Here is a 21,870-nt window from a genome sequence, read left to right as displayed (position 1 = left end):
GGGCTCCAAGTCCGGCTTTGTGCCGGACACCGCGCCGGAATCTTCAACAGTTCCGGACTGCGGTAGGCGAACTCCTTCCAAGAGAATCAAGCCTTCTGAGCCGGCGGCCTCCGTCCAACCGGAGGTGCCGGACAATCTGCTCGAGGTGCTTGACGGCGCCTCCATCGACGAGGAGCACCGTACTATTATGAGTACGGTGATCCAGAAGGTTCAGTCCGCCAAGAGCGGACTGAGTGAAGCTTGCGCTAGCCTCCTAACGGGCTTCGAGGTCAGTAAAAATATGTAAAAATATACCCGCATAGACAGTAGCCCCTGATGCTCTGTTTGGCGTTCAGAAAGAAAAGCCGAATAGAGGATCTAGTAAATTTCGCAGGAGTCTAACAATAAAGAGTCAATATGCGTGTGCAGGCTTAACTGCTATCCACCACCGCACTGACTGCGGAGGTGGGTGTCCTGAAACAGGACCTCAAGCGGACCGAGCAAGAGCTCGGCCTTGCCAAGCGGCAGCTCGAGGAAAAAGAAGGTAGGAAATACCTTACAGAAAAAGTGCCTATAGAGAGGCGTGATTGCAAAAAAATAACAAGATTGTACTGCTTATTATAGGGGCCACGACTGAGGTGGCGACCCTCAAGCAGGTGCTGTCCGAGGCCGAAAAGAAAAGGGCCATGGAGCGCACCGAGCGAGAGAAACTTGGGGCTCAGGTCAGCGAGGTGCAGCAAGAGCTTCAGGCTCTCATGAAAAAACATGAGAGTTTGGAGCTTTAGTCAAAGACCCAAGCGTCCGAGCTCGCGGCGGCCCTTGAGACTGCCAAGTCTGCCAAGGCCGAAGCCCAAAAGGCCCTCCAAGAGTTGGAGGAGATTAAGAAGATAGCAACGGGTAAGGCATTCTTTATGCAAAGCAGAAATATAAAAGTAAACTACTTGTTACTTACCCGAATCCGGAGTTCTCCAGGGGCATTCGCAGATCTTCCCCGCAGTGTATCCGACGCCGCCGCATTCTACCGAGCTGGAGAGGGCAGCTCGACGGAGAAGGTGTTCTGGTCTCAGCATGCTGAGGCCGGACACCCTGTGCCCTTGAGCGACCAGCTGAAACAGCTGGTCGAGCTCCACAAGGCGGCCGAACAGGCCATGAAGGGCTTCATAGTTTGGTTGTGGCCCGGAGAGGCCCTGCCTGGGAGCTACTTCGGGCTGGTGCGACGGTTGGTGGAGGCCTGTCCAAGGCTCGAGGTCATCAAGCGCTCCATCTGCATCGAAGGTGCCTGTCGGGCCCTTGCCCGTCCAAAGGTGCACTGGGGTAAGCTGGACGATGAGAAGCTTGTGAAGGACGGGCCGCCGCCGGGGAAGGAGCATCGCAAGCCCGAGAACTATTACAAGGATGTTCTCGCGGGTGCCCGCCTTGTGGCGGATGAATGTACCAAGGATGTAATTTTTGAATAAACTCGCTCGTTTTTATCCTGTGCGCTGAAAACTTGTTCATAGGCGCTTAAGCAATGCTTGTTGAATTTAAAATATTATTTTCTGTGCGGCCGTTTATCAAAAAATTGAGAGATGGCCAGTCGTCGGCTTCTGCCCCCATGCCACTAGTGCTGGGGTGTTCGGGATAAACCTGAGCGCTTTTTTCCCATAGTTGGGTCCTTCGAGGGAGGCGCTCAGCACAACGAACCAGGCAATCAGACTATAATGCTTGAACACTCTCACTTAGCCATAGAACTTTATAATTTTAAATTTCAGCGAAGCCCCTAGTTTGGAAGACCGAGTTCGGGGCGCTATCCACGCCTTGGCCAGACAAATCCGGCTCCTGACTCGAAGCGGCATAAGTCTTTAGGGACTCGAAAAAACCTCTCGAACAGCGACCGGTCTCTCGCCTCATCATGACAGTCAGTTTTTGCTTTCTCCACTGAGGTGCTTAACCCAGCTCAACCGGGGCACAATCGCAGTGGTTCTCCTAGTGCTACCTTAGCCGATATAGCGGAACGTAAGGCACCAAAACATAGGAGCCAGGCAAACCCAACTATTGACCCAAATCATGATTCGGAGCCGATGCATATAGTGCTATAAGTTCGGGGTGCCACACTTGTGAAAGTGTACGGACTTCTCACACCATATTAAAGGGTACTGAAGCCCCTGGCGTACTTGCCGTACCACAGTGTACGGGTGCAACATGTCATTAATGAACATATATAAAAGAGAGTAATGCAGAAAATAGATAAAAGCTATGCACTGTTTATATAAAGGCTATTTATCAAAGCCGAACGATACAAATAGTGCGGTAAGCAAAAGATATTGGACTATTCAGTATGTCATGACCGGGGGCAGGCCGCGGAATTGTATTTAAAACAGGTATACCGCTCGTAATAGAGACCACCTGGGAGTTCCATAGTGCGGCATGGCTTGTCTGCCTCCCTGGATCTTGCATCGTTTGTGCGGCAGTCGAATTGCCGAACAGGTCGTCCGAAGTATGGAGTCCTGAAGGTAAGAAAAAAAAAATGAAAAAGAGAATCCGGCAGCCCCTAGTACGTTTTAAGCCGTATTCTGGGTGTGCATTTATTGTGCCCCTTCCCCTGTGCCCATGGTATTTCAAGGGCGTAGTTATGTACGCGAGGTACTGGTTTCGCTATGTCGCGATAGCTGGGGTTGGGGCCGCATTGCTACGCTTGCTCAGAGTGTGCCAGGCGGTCCTGCTGTGGGTTACTCCGGGCACGCTTGGCAGTGTCTGGCTTTTGAATGGACGGACTGGAGAATTGCCTGAGAAGGCTACTTCGTACCTCCGCTGCGAGAGCCACCATATGCTCCTCCGTATGGAGGGAGCGTTCGGTGTTTCCATTGACCGTAATTACTCCTCGAGGGCCTGGCATCTTGAGCTTGAGATATGCGTAGTGCGGCACCGCATTGAACTTTGCAAATGCGGTTCGTCCGAGCAGGGCGTGATAGCCACTGCGAAACGGGACTATATCGAAGATTAACTCTTCGCTTCGGAAATTGTCAGGGGATCCGAAGACCATGTCAAGTGTTACTGAGCCTGTACAGTTGGCTTCTACACCTGGTATAACGCCTTTAAAGGTCGTTCTTGTGGGCTTAATCCTTGAGGGATCTATGCCCATTTTCCGCACTATATCCTGATAAAGCAGGTTCAGGCTACTGCCGCCGTCCATGAGGACTCTTGTGAGATGAAATCCGTCGATGATTGGGTCGAGGACCAATGCGGCGAAGATGCCATGATGGATGCTAGTGGGATGGTCCCTTCGATCAAAAGTGATCGGGCAGGAGGACCATGGGTTGAACTTTGGGGCGACTGGCTCTATCGCGTATACGTCCCGTAGCACACGCTTCCGCTCCCGCTTGGGAATGTGGGTTGCGTATATCATGTTCACCGTCCACTTGTGGGGGAAAGCCCTTCTGTCCATTGTTGTTCGGCGGCTTGGGCTCCTCGTCGTCGCTGTGCAGCCCCTTGTCTCTGTTTTCGGCCCTTAACTTGCCTGCCTGCTTGAACACCCAACAATCCCTGTTAGTGTGATTGGCTGGCCTTTCAGGGGTGCCATGCATCTGGCACAAGCGATCGAGTATTCGATCCAAACTGGACGGGCCCTGAGTATTCTTTTTGAATGGCTTTTTCCGCTGACCGGATTTATAGCCTTTGAATCCGGCATTGACTGCCGTGTCTTCATTGCTGTCGCTGTTAACGCGGCATTTTTGCTTATTCCGACGTGTCCTACCACTTTTGTCCTTGGTATCCGAATTACTAGGGTTCTTTGATAAGTTGTTACTGCGAGCTAGCCAGCTGTCTTCTCCCGTGCAAAACCGGGTCATGAGTGTCATGAGGGCTGCCATGGATTTCGGCTTTTCCTGTCCCAGGTGCCGGGCAAGCCACTCGTCGCGAATGTTATGCTTGAAGGCTGCTAGGGCCTCTGCGTCCGGACAGTCGACTATTTGGTTTTTCTTTGTTAGGAACCGTGTCCAGAATTGTCTGGCCGATTCCTCTGGATGCTGAATTATGTGGCTTAAGTCGTCGGCATCCGGCGGTCGCACGTAAGTGCCCTGGAAGTTGTCGAGGAATGCGGCTTCCAGGTCCTCCCAAGAACCGATTGAGTCTGCTGGCAAGCTGTTAAGCCAATGCCGGGCCGGTCCTTTAAGTTTGAGCGGGAGGTATTTGATGGCGTGTAGATCATCGCCGCGTGCCATGTGGATGTGAAGGAGATAATCCTCGATCCATACCGCCGGGTCTGTTGTGCCATTGTATGATTCGATGTTTACGGGTTTGAAACCCTCTGCGATTTTATGATCCATTACTTCATTCGTGAAGCATAGCGGGTGTGAGGCGCCTCTGTACTGGGCTATATCACGACGTAGCTCGAAAGCGCTATGTCTGTTGTGTTCGGCCCGGCCGGATTTGTTGTATCCGGAGTGAAGATCATTGTCACATGCCGTAGGGCGCCTGCGCGATCCGTAGATCGATCTTGTTTATCTTGCCTTATCCTCCAGTATGTCTCGTAGGTCGGGTGCATTTTCCCGTGCCTTAGTTGAGCGGCGTCGGGGCATGGCTTGGGTGGAGGGCCGAGGGGCCTCTCTGTTGCGGCCGCGAGGTGGTCGGTCTGCCATGTCATGCACTGGTGATGTAGGTGCTTCCTCCTCTGATCGGGGTAGCGGCCTGCGCTTCGGGTAACTCTTGGAGGGGCGTTCGAGTTCATACTCTTCGGCCGTAAGGACTTCAGCCCATCTATCAGCTAGCAAATCTTGGGCAGCTTTAAGTTGTTGCTACTTTTCTTGAGGCTGCTTGCCGTGGCTAAAAGGCTGCATTTAAAACGCTCTTGTTCGGCGGGGTCTGATGGTATGACGAATTCGTCGTCATCGAGGCTTGCCTCGTCTTCGGAGGGAGGCGTATAGTTATCATCCTCGACCTCTCGGTCTGCCGCTCTCTCATGAGGGCTGGCTTCTCCATCTTCCTGTGCCGAATCTTGCTGAGGTGGGTGTTCTTCGGTGTTATCCAGGGTAGTATTATCTCCCATGCCGGAATCACCGTTTTTGCTTTGGCGGGATTTAGAGCGGCGCCGCTGATGCCGGCGCTTCGGCTGTTTCTTGGGGGCGTCATCCCCCACTGTTCCATCGCCATCTCCATCTTTTGGAGTATCCACCATATATATGTCATATGACGAGGTGGCCTTCCAGCACCCTACAGGTGCTGGTTCCTGTTCGTCTCCTACATCATCGTCCATGCCGTCGATGTCTTCGGAGCTGAAGTCAAGCATGTCGGTTAGATCGTCGACAGTGGCTGGTGGGTGGGCTTTGAATTTCCTTATCGTCCGTATCCCACCCTCGCTGACCGTAGTCCGGCCAGGGCTCTCCTGATAAAGAGAGAGACTTAAGAGAGTTCAGGATGTCGCCAAAAGGAGAATGCTGAAAGATGTCTACGGCGGTGAACTCCATTATCGGCGCCCAATCGGATTCGATTGGCAGGGGCGCGGGGGGTTCGGAGTCCGGGGAGGAGTCCTGATCCTCGAAGTCACGGGCCATGCGGAGTGCGGGGCTGGAGTTCGGCTCGATCACCTCTGAGATCGCAGCCCCTGAGGAAGTGTCTAACCGCTGATCCTCGATCGGCGCAGTATGCTCCGAATCAATGGTCGAAACCGATGCGTATGCGGCCTCCAAGGCGCTATTCGGTGGCAGAGCTATATCAAGCCCATCGAGACAGTGCGGCGCGCTTGGCTGTGGCTCGAATCCATCGAAGATCAAGTCCCCGTGGATGTCAGCCGTGTAGTTTAGGCTTCCAAACCTGACTTGATGGCCAGGGGCGTAGCTTTTGATCTGCTCCAGGTGGCCGAGTGAATTGGCCCGCAGAGCGAAGCCGCCGAAGACGAAGATCTGTCTGGGGAGAAAATTTTCACCCTGGACCGTATCGTTGTTGATGATCAAAGGAGCCATCGGGCCTAAAGGCGACGACACAGAGGAACTCTCAATGAAAGCACCAATGTCGGTGTCAAAACCGGCGGATCTCGGGTAGGGGGTCCCGAACTGTGCGTCAAGGCCGGATGGTAATAGGAGACAAGGGACACGATGTTTTTTACCCAGGTTCGGGCCCTCTCAATGGAGGTAATACCCTACTCCTGCTTGATTAATATTGATGATATGGGTAGTACAAGAGTAGATCTACCACGAGATCAAGGAGGCTAAACCATAGAAGCTAGCCTATGGTATGATTGTTGTGTATGGAGTTGATTGCCTATGGATTACAACCCTCCGGTTTATATAGACATCGGATAGGGTTAGGGTTACACAAAGTCGGTTACAATGGTAGGAGATCTTGAATATACGCATCGCCAAGCTTGCCTTCCACGCCAAGGAAAGTCCCATCCGGACACGAGACGAAGTCTTCAATCTTGTATCTTCATAGTCCAGGAGTCCGGCTACCCGAACACCCCCTAATCCAGGACTCCCTCAAAGTGTCTTCTTCCTGCCCCAGACGAGGGATCGAGCGGCAGAGCAGTGGTGGGAGCGTCACAAGAAGTAAATGACTAGACAATCGTTTCTCCTACTTTAGAATGCATGCAATTGTTTATTAAGGTGTCTGCGAATGATTTGTATAGTCACTTATGTAATTGGATGTTTGTTTCAGTTATATATATATATACATGTTATTCTTCTGTATATAGAGCAAATCACACAGCTTATTAGTAGCAATCGTCTGTATTATTACTGGTCTTCACACACATTTCTGATTACAGACCTGTTTGCCGTGTATCACACACATCTTGTTCAGTTGAACCGTTTCCATTGTGTTTCCTAATCACACACAGTTCATCATAGTGAACTGTATGATGTATATCGCACACACCTTCATCTGGCTTCCCATTTCTTTTGTTCCTCCTCATTGCAAATAGTTAACTGAACTGAACCGTATGCCCTGCATCGCACACGCAACTAAAATCCGAACCGTGTTTGATGCATCCGTCACCGCGAACGTTTTGCACCTTTTTTGATAGTTTTTTACACCACCATATGCGATTATGGCATCGCACACAGTTTCGCCAAAGGGTCTCTGGTCGTCTTGTCGCGTTTGGACCATCCTGCAGTAGTGGACGCCAGAAATTGGCAAATGGATGTGATAAAAATATGATAGATGGGATAAATAGATCTCGAATAAAATAAAGTGCAGAAAGGTATTTTTGGTCTAATAGATCTGAAAATAAAAGCAAAGGAAAATAGATCACAAAGGCAAATATAATAAAAAAGAGACCCGGGGGTCGTAGGTTTCACTAGTGGCTTCTCTCAAGAAAAATAGAAAATGGTGGGTAAACAAATTACTGTTGGGCAATGATACGTCTCCAACGTATCTATAATTTTTGATTGTTCCATGCTATATTATATTCTATTTTGGACATTATTGGGTTTTATTATACACTTTTCTATTATTTTTGGGACTAACCTATTAACCGGGGGCCCAGCCCAGAATTGCTGTTTTTTGCCTATTTTAGTGTTTTGCAAAAAAAATAATATCAAACGGAATCCAAACGGAATGAAACCTTCGGGAACGTGATTTTCGGAACGAACATGATCCAGAGGACTTGGACCCTACATCAAGCAATCAACGAGGAAGGACGAGGTAGGGGACGCGCCTACCCCCCCTAGGCGCGCCCTCCACCCTCGTGGGCCCCCTGTTGCTCCACTGACATACTCCTTCCTCCTATATATACCTACGTACCCCCAAACTACCAGATACGTAGGCAAAACCCTAATTCCACCGCCATAACTTTCTGTATCCATGAGATCCCATCTTGGGACCTTTTTTGGAGCTCCGCCAAAGGGGGCATCGATCACGGAGGGCTTCTACATCAACACCATAGCCCCTCCGATGAAGTGTGAGTAGTTTACTTCAGACCTACGGGTCCATAGTTATTAGCTAGATGGATTCTTCTCTCTTTTTGGATCTCAATACAAAGTTCTCCCCCTCTCTTGTGGAGATCTATTCAATGTAATCTTCTTTTATGGTGTGTTTGTTGAGACCGATGAATTGTGGGTTTATGATCAAGTTTATCTATGAATAATATTTGAATCTTCTCTGAATTCTTTTATGTATGATTGGTTATCTTTGCAAGTCTCTTTGAATTATCAGTTTGGTTTGGCCTACTAGATTAATCTTTCTTGCAATGGGAGAAGTGCTTAGCTTTGGGTTCAATCTTGCGGTGTCCTTTCCCAGTGACAGTAGGGGCAACAGGGCACGTATTGTATTTTTGCCATCGAGGATAACAAGATGGGGTTTATATCATATTGCATGAGTTTATCGGTCTACATCATGTCATCTTGCTTAAAGCATTACTCCGTTCTCTTGAACTTAATACTCTAGATGCATGCTGGATAGCAGTCGATGTGTGGAGTAATAGTAGTAGATGCAGGCAGGAGTTGGTGTACTTGTCTCGGACGTGATGCCTATCACTAAAAAAAATACACTTCCGTGATGATACGTGTTTGTCACAGTAGGTCGCTTTTTTTGTCATGCATGTACACCCATGACAAATTTATGATAGAATCAAGATAGTCATACCTGTGTTGTCGTAGAAGTGTTCCATGACATTACCAAAATTATCATCACGGAAGTGTCCACTTCCATGATGATAAATCGCGCGTCACAGAAGTGCTTTCTTCAAGGGTGACCGACACGTGGCATCCACCGTAACGGAACGCCGTTAAGCTATCGGGTCGGGTTTTGGATCCAATAACCCGTTAACAGCCCCGACCAATGGGAAATTTCCACGTGTAAAATTCTTAATGGCCGGACGAAACACATGTCAGCTCATTAGTGGGTCAGATAGGCGCCTATGATACGTCGACACGTGGCACGGCCCAACAGAGGCCCATTCCTGTGTAAATGTCGGCCCGTTTGACTTGGTCAAAAGCTGGCGGGTCGGCCCATGGAAAGCCTGTTAACGGCCTGTTCAAATATAGCCCATTTACAGCCCGCTAACCCAAGGCCCGTTACGCCCCATCCGAATTAGGCCCAGTAGCGGCATATGGGCCATCCAATATGATTCCAGCCCGTTTTCACTTCTGGCCCATGTATGGCCCATGACGTCTTTCGGCCCATATGAGGCCCTATGTAACTCTTGGCCTACTAACGGCCCGTGGTGAAACTGGCCCGTAATGAACAGTGTATCACTTTACACCCATTAACGGTCCGTGGTGAAACTGGCCCGTGATGAACAGTGTATCACTTTATACCCATTGACGGCCCGTTATTCCATTGGGCCATTTCCAGCCCATGTTATCTTTCGGCCTTCTCAGAGCCCATTTATTCTTGGGCTCATTTCCAGCATTCGTTTACTTATGGCCCGTTACTATCATTTTCTGCTTGTGGGCCAAATTCAGCCCGTGGTTACAGTCGGCCCGTTTGTGGTCCGTTAATTCGTTGGGCCGTTTTCATAGCGTCATCAAATACGGCCTATTAACGATGGCCCGTTATGGTCGGCCCATGAACGGACGATTCCAACTCTAGCCCGTTTACGGCCATAATGAGGCCTGTTATTGGCCCATGTTTAGCCAATCGATCATACGGCCCGTATAAGGCCCATTGATGATACGGCCCGTAGAAGGCCCATTGTTTCTATGGCCCGTAGAAGGCCCATTGTTTCTACGGCCCATAGAAGGCCTACTGTTTCTACAGCCCGTAGAAGGCCCACTGTTTCTATGGCCCGTACGAGGCCCAGTGTCACTATAGTAAATATTAGCCCATGGTTATTGTGGCCTAGTTTTAAAAAATAGGTTATTTCAGCCACTAGCAAACCGTGGAAAAAGAACTGCACTAACTACAAGCAAACAAATAAACAAAACAAGGAAATAAATAAGCGAGCAACTTATGCTAGGCTATCACGGCTGTTACACATATTACATCCACTGGGCATCAAAGTTCGCCACCAGTGCAAATATAGGGAACACACCAGCATATAAACGCCGCAGCAAAACAAGTCTAGAACTGAATCCACTTCAGAAGAGCTCAAGATACAATATCCTGGGTACCCATAATGCTGGCAAGATGCTTAGCAAGCTTATTAACTTTCTCTTGTTTGGTGCTTAAATCCTCCAGCGCTTGCTATTGCACAAGAAAGTACGCATCTGAATTCTGCAAGGACTTCCTCAGTCCTTCGGCTTCTTGCCGCAGCACAGCTGACTGATGCCTTTCAGCTTGTAGCTGAGACTGAAGAAGCCGAAGTGATTCAGGCAGCGAGTTGGAAGAGCTTGTGCCAGCGGTACTGGCCAGTAACTCGAACACTACATCAACGCAGGACTGTGGGGTTTTCTCACTGTCTACAAGATTGTTTTTATCACCTTTCTTGGAGACTAACAGGGTTGTCTCACTATCTTGAACCTTATCTACATTACTTTCTCTACCATTGCATAGTGGGGTGCTCTTCTCCAATATTCTGTTTGGATACTACAAGAGAAATAAGCAGACACGTCACAGGTTTAGCTTGTAGTATACGAAAGTCATTTTGGTAAACCGGTTCAGTAGTAAGGTGGACAGGATAACAGCATGAAACAAACATATATCTATGTACTATGGTCACTGTATTGTCCATATCATTCTAGTTTATGTTCCCTAATCAAGATAGAGACACAGTTCAACTCATAAGGACGATTAATTTTTTTTTTATCAAAGAAGGGCTTTTCCCTTCCAATTTTCATTACTAAAAACCACCACAATTCACAAGAAGTTCAGCACAACTCCAGCCTAACACGAAGGACTAAAAGCTACCAGATTGAAATCACAACATCCCAAGATGCCAACAAAGGCCAAACATCCGCGCTAGAACCCAACATTACAACCGACGACACAATCCACATCCTAAACTAATTATTGCATCAAAAGAAACCAGGAAACTGAAGGAAGCCCAACAGCAACTAGAAGAACAATAACGCCAGGGTCGCCACAGCAAGAGTTTTCTTCATCCCAGCCTCGCAACATTGATCTTTCACAGAAAGATAAGGACGATTAATTGTCTTACATAATTAGAAAGATAATTTAAAAAGCCACATGCGGCTACGCCCAAAATACACAAGGGCAAAAGAAGAAGGAAGGCAAGGATCTGGCTCGCTGATCTCTACTTTCTTGATGCATTGCTGCAGGCCGCGGGAACTAGTCTCCGCGGCGAGCGGTGATGAGCTCTTTCATGTCATCAAGATGTTGCTTGAGAACATCCACGGATTCCTCCACCAGCCTTCAGCGCTCGTTGCGGAGCATGTCATTCTCGTCCATAAGTTTCTTGACGATGACGCCGGTCCTCTTCAACAAGGCACTGGTCTCCTCCTGCTGGTCTGCACTTCGGACGATCTTCTCCCTCAGCAGGTCACGCTCGGCCCGGAGCCTCTCATTGCCCTCCCTTAGTGCGCCGATAGCCTGTTCAAACGAGGCTTTCATATCGTCCTGCAACCTCGCAAAACAGGAGATCTGATCCATCTGGCCATGGACGATCGCATGCATGCGCTTGTAACAGTCGTCGCCTGCACGCGAGAAATTTTCCCAGGCCACCACAGTGCGGCGGGACATCTCTGCCGCATTCGTGGCGCGGTGGGACATCTCTGCTACTTCCGCGGCACGGCTGGACCAGTTTGCTGCATCGACGGCGCGGCGGGACCTCCGTGCTGCTTCAGCGGCGCGGCGGGACCTCTGTGCTGGACATGTCGGCTGCTCTCGCAGCGAGGCGGGACATCTCTCGTGCTTCCGCTTCCATGCTCGCCTCTCCCTGGTCGCAATCTCTCGACCCAGAACTCACGCTAGCCATGGCAGACGCAAGGGAAGGATGCTGAATGGCTTGTTTGTTTTTGTGGATGAGGAGTTGAGGAGGAATGGGCAGTCATCTTGGCATACTAGTATTTATAACCGAGTACTAATACGCTCCTAAGTGGGAAACCGTTTAGGTTGTGATCGGTGTGAACAGGTTTGCAATTCAATATAGCGCGGAGTAATTTGGAATGTGACGAGATGCAAGCTCAAAATTTATTGACGGTTCAAGTTTCGAAGTGCGGCACTATTCCCGGATGGAGTACTTCTTTTTCTACTCTCTCCTTTCCGGTTTTATAGGGCTTATCTCAAAATTTTAGTTTTTCCATTTAATAAGGCTCAATTTGGTTGTTCCCCAACACATGTTCAGATTCCAAGGTGCATTAAATCATTGCATGCAAGTATTAAGAGAAAATTGACGTAGTAAGTGGCATAGAGCCCACAGCCTTCGTGCGGGCACTCCACCCTCACCGACGAAAGGACGGAGTCCACCGCCGTGTTCCGCACGTCGAAGCCACCGCCGCGCTCGCACTTCTGGCACTGCCGCTGGTTCCCGGGGCGCTCGACGCGGTAGTCCGCGCAGGCCAGGTGCCCTCCCTTGCACTGCAGAAATCAATCGAACATCACATCAATCAAGAAACCTGCACCTTGCTTAATCAGCCGAACGGACGAGGTGTATTCAAACCTCATACACTGGAGGCATCAAGGGGCGGAGGCACAAGGGGCAGTGGAGCACGGTGAGGTCCATCGAGACCTTAGAGAGCTCCATCGTCGGGTCCTGTTCGGTCTGCATGATCTCGCCCTCCTCGTGCACAACCATCTCTCGACTTGGGCCGGGGTATTACAAAGCTTTACCGTCACATATTTTATACTACTTCAAGGTGCGTTAAATCAACACATGCAAGTATCAAAAGGAGAGTCACGGCATGCATGCATGCGTTGTAATTAATGCATCGGTAAACGCAAATTATTGAAATATATCGAGTGCGGTGCTTTGATGTGTCGCGTCAACTCGTACATCAACGAGAAGTTTGATTATCCTCTCCCTCGCCGACTTAACTGCACCTGCCTTTGGCTGTATGACAGGTTGGCCACACACCTGTCGGGCCCACCTGTCATATACGCAAAGGCAGGAGCGTCCCTCCCTCGCCCATGAGCATGGTGGCTGGCAAGACTAGGAGAGGCTTTCGCTACACGCTCTCCCTCCCGCACACGGTGGACATGCAGCAGTTCAATTGGTGTCAGATGGCCAGAAGCGTACTGTAGTACTCCTCCAGTGCAGTAGTACTCCATCATTGTTCGACTTCCCGAAGAGGCGAAGAGCCAAGCGCAGCCCGGTCGCTCGTGTGGCAGTTTCATGTGTAGAGTAGTCTAGGATAGTGTGTACCGTGCCTGTAAGCTTAAAATCGTTGGGGTCGGCTCCATGCTATGTGGCCGCCAGCATCTGGGTCGACGTGTCATGCACCAGATTAGAGCGCGGAATGGAAGGGGGGCATCACCTCGGTCGGAGCGCCAGTAATTCATGACTATAGTGAGTGGTCAAATCACAAGTCTTTCCAGCAGTAACGCGCCATCAAATCGCACAGCCCCACTCGCTCACCCTCCTCGCCTCTCTGTTAAACCGCCTACCCGAAAACTGCCGCGCTACTGCCCGGGAAAAGCCCCGCCCTCAACTTTTAACTACGCAAAAATAGTTCGAGCTTGTTCGTTCTATATAAATACAGTAAGTACTGTATGTTTATTCACCCGTGGGGTTGTTCAATGAATGGAGGGGCGGGGAGCACAAGTGAACAATACTGTAGTACTACTAGTAGTAGTAAGTAGGAGTCGTACAGTAGTCACCTTAAATAGAGAGTTTCTTTTCTTTAATGCCACGTACACAAATTGAAACGCCTGTTGTGGAGAGAAAAAAGATAATCACTCCACTATATATGGACGCAGGGGCCTGAGCGCTTGCTTTACTAGGGTTGCTCTCTTCATTCTCTCATCCTCTACAGATATAAACAAGACAGCGGTAGCGACATTTTCTCTCTGCTCACCGCTGGTCACAGATCCGGCCGGATCCCTTCGGCTGGTGTGTGTAGAGGACTAAAAGGTGCATCGTTCACGCGGTCATCGCCGTCGAGGGAGGAAACCCACAGCTGCCGGAGGGGCCCGATCCTCTGCCCGTGCCGTTCTCTCTGACACAGCGCCGGCTCGGGAGGTCCTCCGACCCTTCTTCCTCCCTGCCGTATTGTCCGCAGATCCGACCTGCCGCCGCCGACATCCCGGCGACCCTCAGGTATAAGTTCTTCAAAAGCGGCCTTGCACTACTGCCCTAGCTCCCCACGTGTCTGCATGTGCATCTTTTTCTACTCCCATCAGCTCTTCCAAAGCCACCTAAATTTTTAGTATTATTAGAGGTAAAGCTACTTCATGCATTCGAGGCTTTGTTCAAACAACGAAGAAAGGGGGAAAGTTGTACATGAATCTAGGACTTGATTCAAAGAGGAAATAATATGGTGAAAGTAGTAGAGACCAGATACCCAACCAGTCTCTTGGCTGAAAAGGGAAATAATGGGAAAACGCAGTACAAACTGGATAAGGAACATATCTATTATTGGTTGAAAAAAGGATAGGAAGTGGCGGCTGGTGGACAAGTCAACAGAGTATGTCCAGGATTAGATTTGCTACCATCACATAGTAAAAGGTCTCCAGGATTAGATTTGCTGCCATCACATAGTAAAAGGTCTCTAGGATTAGATTTGCTGCCCTCACATAGTAAAAGGTCTCAGGATTAGATTTGCTGCCCTCACATAGTAAAAGGTCTCCAGGATTAGATTTGCTGCCCTCACATAGTAAAAGGTCTACAGGATTAGATTTGCTGCCCTCACATAGTAAAAGGTCTCCAGGATTAGATTTGCTGCCCTCACATAGTACAAGGTCTCCAGGATTAGGTTTGCTGCCCTCACATAGCATGAACAAACTCGGCATCACTACTTTATGCCTCCTTGTAGGTACATTGTGCTGATGCGTCCACTGTCGCATGTCCTTATACCAACCTTTTGTTGTTGTTAATGTAAGGGCGCATGTAAAATGAAGCGATCACACTGTTACCTTAGGGACATGTCTAACCAATGTTATTGTTAATCTAATGCCTCTAGTGATAAGATGCAATTAAATTGTGTTACAAATGGCACTCCTGCTGTTTTCCCCAGTATGATAAGTAAGTTGCTCCTTTACGCTGCTGAGTGTCCTGGTGTCCCCATGGTCCCATGCCCTTAAACCAACTCTTTAGCTGTTGTTGATTTACTGTGTCTGGTAAACAAGCAATGCCACCATTAAAGTAATCCCATATTTGAGGAATCTCATTGTTGATCGTAATGCTTCTGGTAACATGAAGCATTGTTGGCATTTTAAAATTTCTACTATCCTTGCGTGATTGCCATGAACATAATTAAGATGCTTCTTTACATTTTGTATATGTTTCATATATTCTTATTGACCAGCAACTGTTTACTTTCTATCTTTTTGTGCAGATAGGGATATCCATTTCACCTTGTTGCTATTGTGACCTTTTGGTGAACTGCACAAAACACTTTTTTTGGAATGAGTGTCTTGTGCAGTTCAACTAAAATGTCACGTGGGCAACATCTCTCAATTTTGGTGGAACTGCACAAAATGGTGATTGGAGTTTCCAAAATCTCCGTCTAGTTCTGCTGGTAATCTCGTGCAACATTTTATTAGCCTTTGCAAGATGAGCCGTCACTGTCACCACAATGGCACTTTATTTTAGTGGAACTGCACAAAAGGATAACAAAATTATAGTTGCACCTTACATGAGCCGGACAGCCGACCTTAATGTTCCTCAATTTTAGTGCAACTACTAAAGAAGAACCTGCCAGCTCACGAGAGCAAGTACTTCTTGCTAGCTGAATGATCCAATCTTTGCTTCATTTTAGGTGAACTGCAGAAAAAGGCGCATGAATTGAATCATGGAAGTCCAGGCAGGCTTCATCCGAGTGGAGCTGCAGGTTGAGTAAAGGAGGCCACTATTAAAGTGAAATCATGCTCTCCTGGTTTGTGCTATGCAAACAGGAATACTCAACTACAGATGTTGTGACGGTCAAGAGCATTCGCCAAGTTCTTCGATTGTATGACATGGCTAGCAAAGATGGATTTAATCCTAATATTCACTTTATCAAAAGGCTCTAATGGGTTGGTTCTAAATCTTGCAAGCTGGGAATCAGTGAGAAGTGTAGGCATCTTTGTTGTACTTATTATTTGAATCTTATTTGTTGGTTATGAATCTTGCAAGCTGGGAATCAATGAGATGTGTAGGCATCTTTGTTGTACTTATTATTTGGATCTTATTTGTTGGTTCTGAATCTTGCAAGCTGGGAATCAATGAGATGTGTAGGCATCTTTGTTGTACTTATTATTTGGATCTTATTTGTTGGTTCTGAATCTTGCAAGATGGGAAACACGACATGATGATGCAGAGGACAACAACCATAACAAATAGTTCAAACTTGGTAGTATTATCTTTGTGAAAGTGCGACAAATGTGTTGATCGTGTGCGTCCTGAGAATAATAATTCTAATCGTTGTGCATGTTGCTCCTGTGGCACTGATAGAACGAGCGAATGCATTGCTTGTTTTAAGTATAAATTTCTATTAGAGCTAATTAAATTTAAGTAAAGTGACCACTAACTCCTGTTATTACAGTACCAATACAGACCCGCTCATGAACCGACGTGTGGCTTAGGGTGCATCTTCTGCCGGGCGTGTAGCGGACGAGGGAGGGGTAGTAACTGTTGTCGTCTGTACACACTCAGCGTACTGTTGAATCCAGTTCCCCAGGAGCTGAAAAACGAACTGCTGCCGCCGCCTACACACTCGTTCACTCGAAGAGACTCCAATGGTGATCCGAGGGGTGAGCCTGCTGGATATGGACTTCAGGAAGGAGTTCCCCTTTGAGTTCGCCATTCAGTCCTATGGTTGCACCAAGTTGAATGTGATGTACACCAACGATACGGACTCGGTGAAGCTCTGCCTCGCCTCAGTCCTATGGCTGCACCAGGTTCTGGAGCATTCACCCGTTTCATCGGCAGCGCCGACTGCACCTTCGCTACAGTGGAGAGAAGGAAGAACACAACGATTCGGCCATCTGGTGCAACAAGCTTGTCGACATCCAGAAGCAGTACAAGATCATCAGCAACGGGCAGGAGAAGGACTCTGTGGTTGACCTCGCTGAGAACATCATCGACCCCTGATACGCCAACATGAAAGAAGATGACTTGAACACGTGGGAGGTACCTCTGAATCTAGCCTACATAACTTATGCGGCCAAGGACGCATACGCATGCTACGACATGTATAGGCAGATCTTGGACATGAGGGCGTGCCTACTTCCCGTAACCGACGAGTACACGGACAGCCGCAGCGTCATGATCAAGCGTGCTAGGAAGGTCTAGATGTTGTACTTTATCTGTTTATAAGCACCTTTATCATCTGAGTGTTTCATGCATTATCCTATGTGTCGTAATTATCTGTTTTGTCCGAAATATTTCTTTTAAGAACCCATTAACCTGATTGCTTTTTTAGTGGCTATTTGTTTATGTATGTAAGCTAGTCCACTTGTCCGTAAAAAAAACTAGTTCACTCGGCTGCCGTGCTTTGAATCTCCTTCCTCCCAACATATTCCCCTCCTCAGGTGGACCCAGCAGGTCTCTGAATTTTCTCACACTTTCTTTTTCGATGTAAACTAAGTTTTCTCCCAGTACTTTTCCTAGAACCAACTCAACTGTCCCACATCTAGCCTAAAAAATAATAATACCCCACATACTATTAACTGATCAAATTAAGATGATATTTTATTTCGTAAGTTGAAAGTTCTTACAAAATAATAATAATAATTGTTTATATATAACTTGGCAAGTTAACTCCTAGTGATTGCGTACATAAGCTTGCAAAGATCTTACTGACGTGCAATCATGTGTTTACGTTTTTATAACATTTCTCCGTCTAGCCCAACATGATATTTTCACCCAACCCAGCAAGTCCACGGATTTCGAGAAAAATGCAAATGGGATTTAAACGGGCTGCATAGATGCTACATCATTGTTTCACCCAGCCAACCAAATGGACTAAAAAAACGTTCCCCCGCTGACAGGTCGGACCCACCAGCTATATCTTCGCACGCAAGGAAGTGCCTCCTTATTACGTGCAAAAAAACGATGTCCATCCAACGGCCGTAGTGCTTCTTCAACCTCTGGTCTTCTTGCTCCATCCGCCCAAAGAAGCACTGGTCGTGCTGCATGCTCCTGCCTCCCATGGCCGGCTGTGCTGCCGCGGAGGCCTCATCGCCCCCTACTATTCCCACCGCTGGCCAGGCCCTGCGGCGACGGCAGCCTCACACCGCAGCCGAACCAGTGAACCCTCGTATTCCTCTCCGCGCGGGCTTCCACTGCCGCGTCGTCCCCTTCCTAGGCCTCGCCGTCGTCCACCGCCGTGGTGCTCTCTGCGCGGCGTGGTCAACATGGTCAAGGAACGACTTCCATCGGAAGAGTACTGTACGTGGAGAGGCTGACAGCTGGGTCCACGGCCACACCCCAGTTTTTTTTTGTGATTTGCCAAGCAAGTTGCTTTGTCAGGCCTGTTGGGCTGCAAATCTTTCAAGACGAGGAGAGCTTTCATTCGGCTAGCCGAGAAATGGCCCATCAGTAATGAGAAATGGGTTGTACAGTTTTAAAACACATCAAACCTGCAATTAGTTTCAAATATCTTTTTTTCATTTCAATATTTTAAATTACATTATTTTTTATGCGTGGAGAATTTGTTGGATTTTATATTGATATACATTTATTTTTTAAATTAGTTTGAATGTGAGTCGAAATTTCGGGATCAAAAACAGTTCGGACCGCACCGAAATATGCAAAATTTCGTATAATTTTTTAACCGTGGCCACAATTTGGGCTGTAATGCTAACAAAAAGAATATGGGCTCCAAAAAAACCTTAAGAATTAGTAAATGGGCTGAAAATTATTAGAAATAATGGCAGATGGGCTGTATGCTGTTTTCCACAGATTTGAGGCTTTCCTAAAAAAAGGTTGACGCACAAACAGTGACTGTTGGATGTCCATCCAACGGCCGTCGTGCTTCTTCAATCTCTGCTCTTCCTGCTCCAGCCGCTCAAACAAGCGCCGGCGGAACTGCCTGCTCCCTCCCCCCCCCCCCGCGGTCGGCTGTGCTGCTGCGCAGGCCTCACTGCCCCACCGTACTCCCATCGCTGGCCTAGCCATCCCTCTACTCACCCACACCTGCTGTTATTCTCCGGCGACGGCAGACGAACCAGTAAACCCTCGTACAGTTGTACTCCCCTCCGCGTGGGAAACAAAAACAACGGCCGAGTCTTCCCTGCCTCCGTGTCGTTCCCTTCCTAGGCCTCGCCGTCGTCCACCGCCCTGGTGCTCTTAGCGTGGCGTGGTCAGCGTGGTCAACGACCGACATGCATCTGAAGTGGACTGTACGTGGAGAGGCTGACAGCTGGGTCCACAGCCGCACACAAGGAAATGCCTCCTTATTACGCGCAAAATAATGATTTCCTCCACCTGACATCCGGGACCCACCGAAACGGCCTCTGTATTTCGTGAAAAAAATGTTACCGCCGCTGACAGCTCGGACCCACCAGCTATATCTTCGCACGCAAGGAAGTGCCTCCTTATTACGCACAAAAAAATGAATACTCCCCCTGCTAGCTGGGACCCAGTATAGTGGGCCTACTAAGTTAATGGGGACGAAGGGCTTTGTCAACTTAGTCAATATGCACGATTCTAGCTCGACTGACCGTACAATGTCCATCCAATGGCCGTAGTGCTTCTTCAACCTCTGGTCTTCTTGCTCCAGCCGCCCAAAGCAGCGCCGGTCGTGCCGCCTGCTCCTGCCTCCCGTGGCCGGCTGTGCTGCCACGGAGGCCTCACCGCCCCCATACTACTCCCACCGCTGGCCAGGCCATCCCTCCACTCCACTCATCCACACCCCCTGTTATTCTGCGGCGACGGCAGCGCAGCCGAAACAGTGAACCTTCGTACTCCTCTCCACATGGGCATCCACTGGCGCGTCTTCCCCGGCTCCGCGTTGTCCCCTTCCTAGGCCTCGCCGTCGTCCACCGCCGTGGTGCTGTCGGCGCGGCGTGGTTAATGTGGTCAACGACCGAATTCCATCGGAAGAATACTGTACGTGGAGAGGCTGACAGCTGGGTCAACGGCAGCCGCAAGGAAGTGCCTCCTTATTATGCGGAAAATAATTATTCCTCCACCTGACAACAGGGACCCACCTGACGCCCACCAGTATACCGCGAAAAAATCGTTTGCCCCTGACTGCTGGGGCCTACCCGACGGGCCACCGTATTTCGCGAAAAAACGTTCCCCCTGCTGTCAGCTCGTGCCCACCGGAAGTGCCTCCTTATTACGCACAAAAAAAATGAATACCCCCTGCTAGCTGGGACCCACCTTGGTGGGAGGCTGACTTGTGGGCCTACTAAGTTGACGGGGATGGAGGGCTTTGTCAACTTAGTCAATATGCACGATTCAAGCTCCAGTGAACGTACGATGTCCATCCAACGGCCGGAGTGATTCTTCAACCTCTGGTCTTCTTGCTCCAGCCGCCCAAAGCAGTGCCGGTCGTGCCGCCTGCTCCTGCCTCCCGTGGCCGGCTGTGCTGCCGCGGAGGCCTCACCGCCCCTACTATTCCCACCGCTGGTCAGGCCCTGCGGCGACGGCAGCCTCACACCACAATCGAACGAGTGAACCCTCATACTCCTCTCCACGTGGGCATCCACTGCCGCGTCTTCACCGGCTCCGCGTCGTCCCCTTCCTAGGCCTCGCCGTCGTCCACCACCCTGGTGCTCTCGGCACGGCGTGGTCAACGTGGTCAAGGAACGACTTCCATCGGACGTGGACTGTATGTGGAGAGGCTGACAGCTGGGTCCACGGCGGCAGCAAGGAAGTGCCTCCTTATTACACAGAAAATAATGATTCCTCCACCTGACAGCAAGGACCCACCGGACGGGCCACCGTATTTTGCGGAAAAAACGTTTCCCCCTGACTACTGGGACCCACCAGCTACACCTTCGCACGCAAGGAAGTGCCTGACAGTCAGGACCCACCTGGTCGAAGCGTACATAGCGTTGTCATTCTGGTCGCGAACGTGTACGTACATATATACTGGTGGATGTAGAGGCGCGCACGTGTCGTAGTAGAGGCGGCCAGGGTGCAAGAAAGAAAAAACGGCCACGTATGTACATACGGGTGGGGTCTCAAACGCCTACTCGCGCATACGTACGGCGAGGGCTTGTGTACATGGCTGGGTCAGAACGGAGAAACAGCGTCGTCGTCGTGTTCATGGGTCGGAACGGAATGCATGGTCGTGTTCATCGGGAGGGCTTGGACGGAATTGGCGATGGAAACGAAGCCTGGCGTACCGCATAATGGAGGAAACGGACCTCCTACGGTCGAAACGGGGGTCCTGTTGATCAGGAGGGGTGTGGCGTACCGCAAAACGGAGGAAACGGACCTCCTACGGTCGAAACGGGGGTCCTGCTGATCGGCAGGGGTGTGGCGTACCGCAAAACGGAGGAAACAGACCTCCTACGGTCGAAACGGGGGTCCTGTTGATCTGGAGGGGTGTGGCATACCGCAAAATGGAGGAAACGGACTTGTGTTGGAGTGCTACGATCGAAACGAGGGTCCTGTTCATCGGGAGGGGTGTGGCGTACCGCAAAACGGGACGCCATGGGATACTGTTCATCTCCACGGTCGACCCCCTCCAGCCTCCACGAGCTACTATTCATCCACCGTCGACCTCCTCCAGCCTCCACGGGCTCCTGTTCATCCAGCCTCCATCGCGCGCTACCCCACCGGCTACTATTCAACCACCCCTCCACCGTCTACTGTTCATCCAGCCCTCCACACCACGGGGTCCTGTTCAACCACCCCTCCACGGGCACCCCACCACCATCTACTGTTCATCCTGCCCTCCACGGGGTGATCCTGTTCATCCAGCCCTCCACGGGGTCCTGTTCATCCAGCCCCAACCGGCTCGATCGATCGGGGTCTTGTTCATCCAG

The sequence above is a fragment of the Triticum dicoccoides genome, chromosome 7A (genome assembly GCF_002162155.2).
Source record: "Triticum dicoccoides isolate Atlit2015 ecotype Zavitan chromosome 7A, WEW_v2.0, whole genome shotgun sequence".
Classification (NCBI taxonomy): Eukaryota; Viridiplantae; Streptophyta; class Magnoliopsida; order Poales; family Poaceae; genus Triticum; species Triticum dicoccoides.
The sequence above is the reverse complement of the archived record's forward strand: the minus strand, read 5'-3'. Positions refer to the sequence as shown.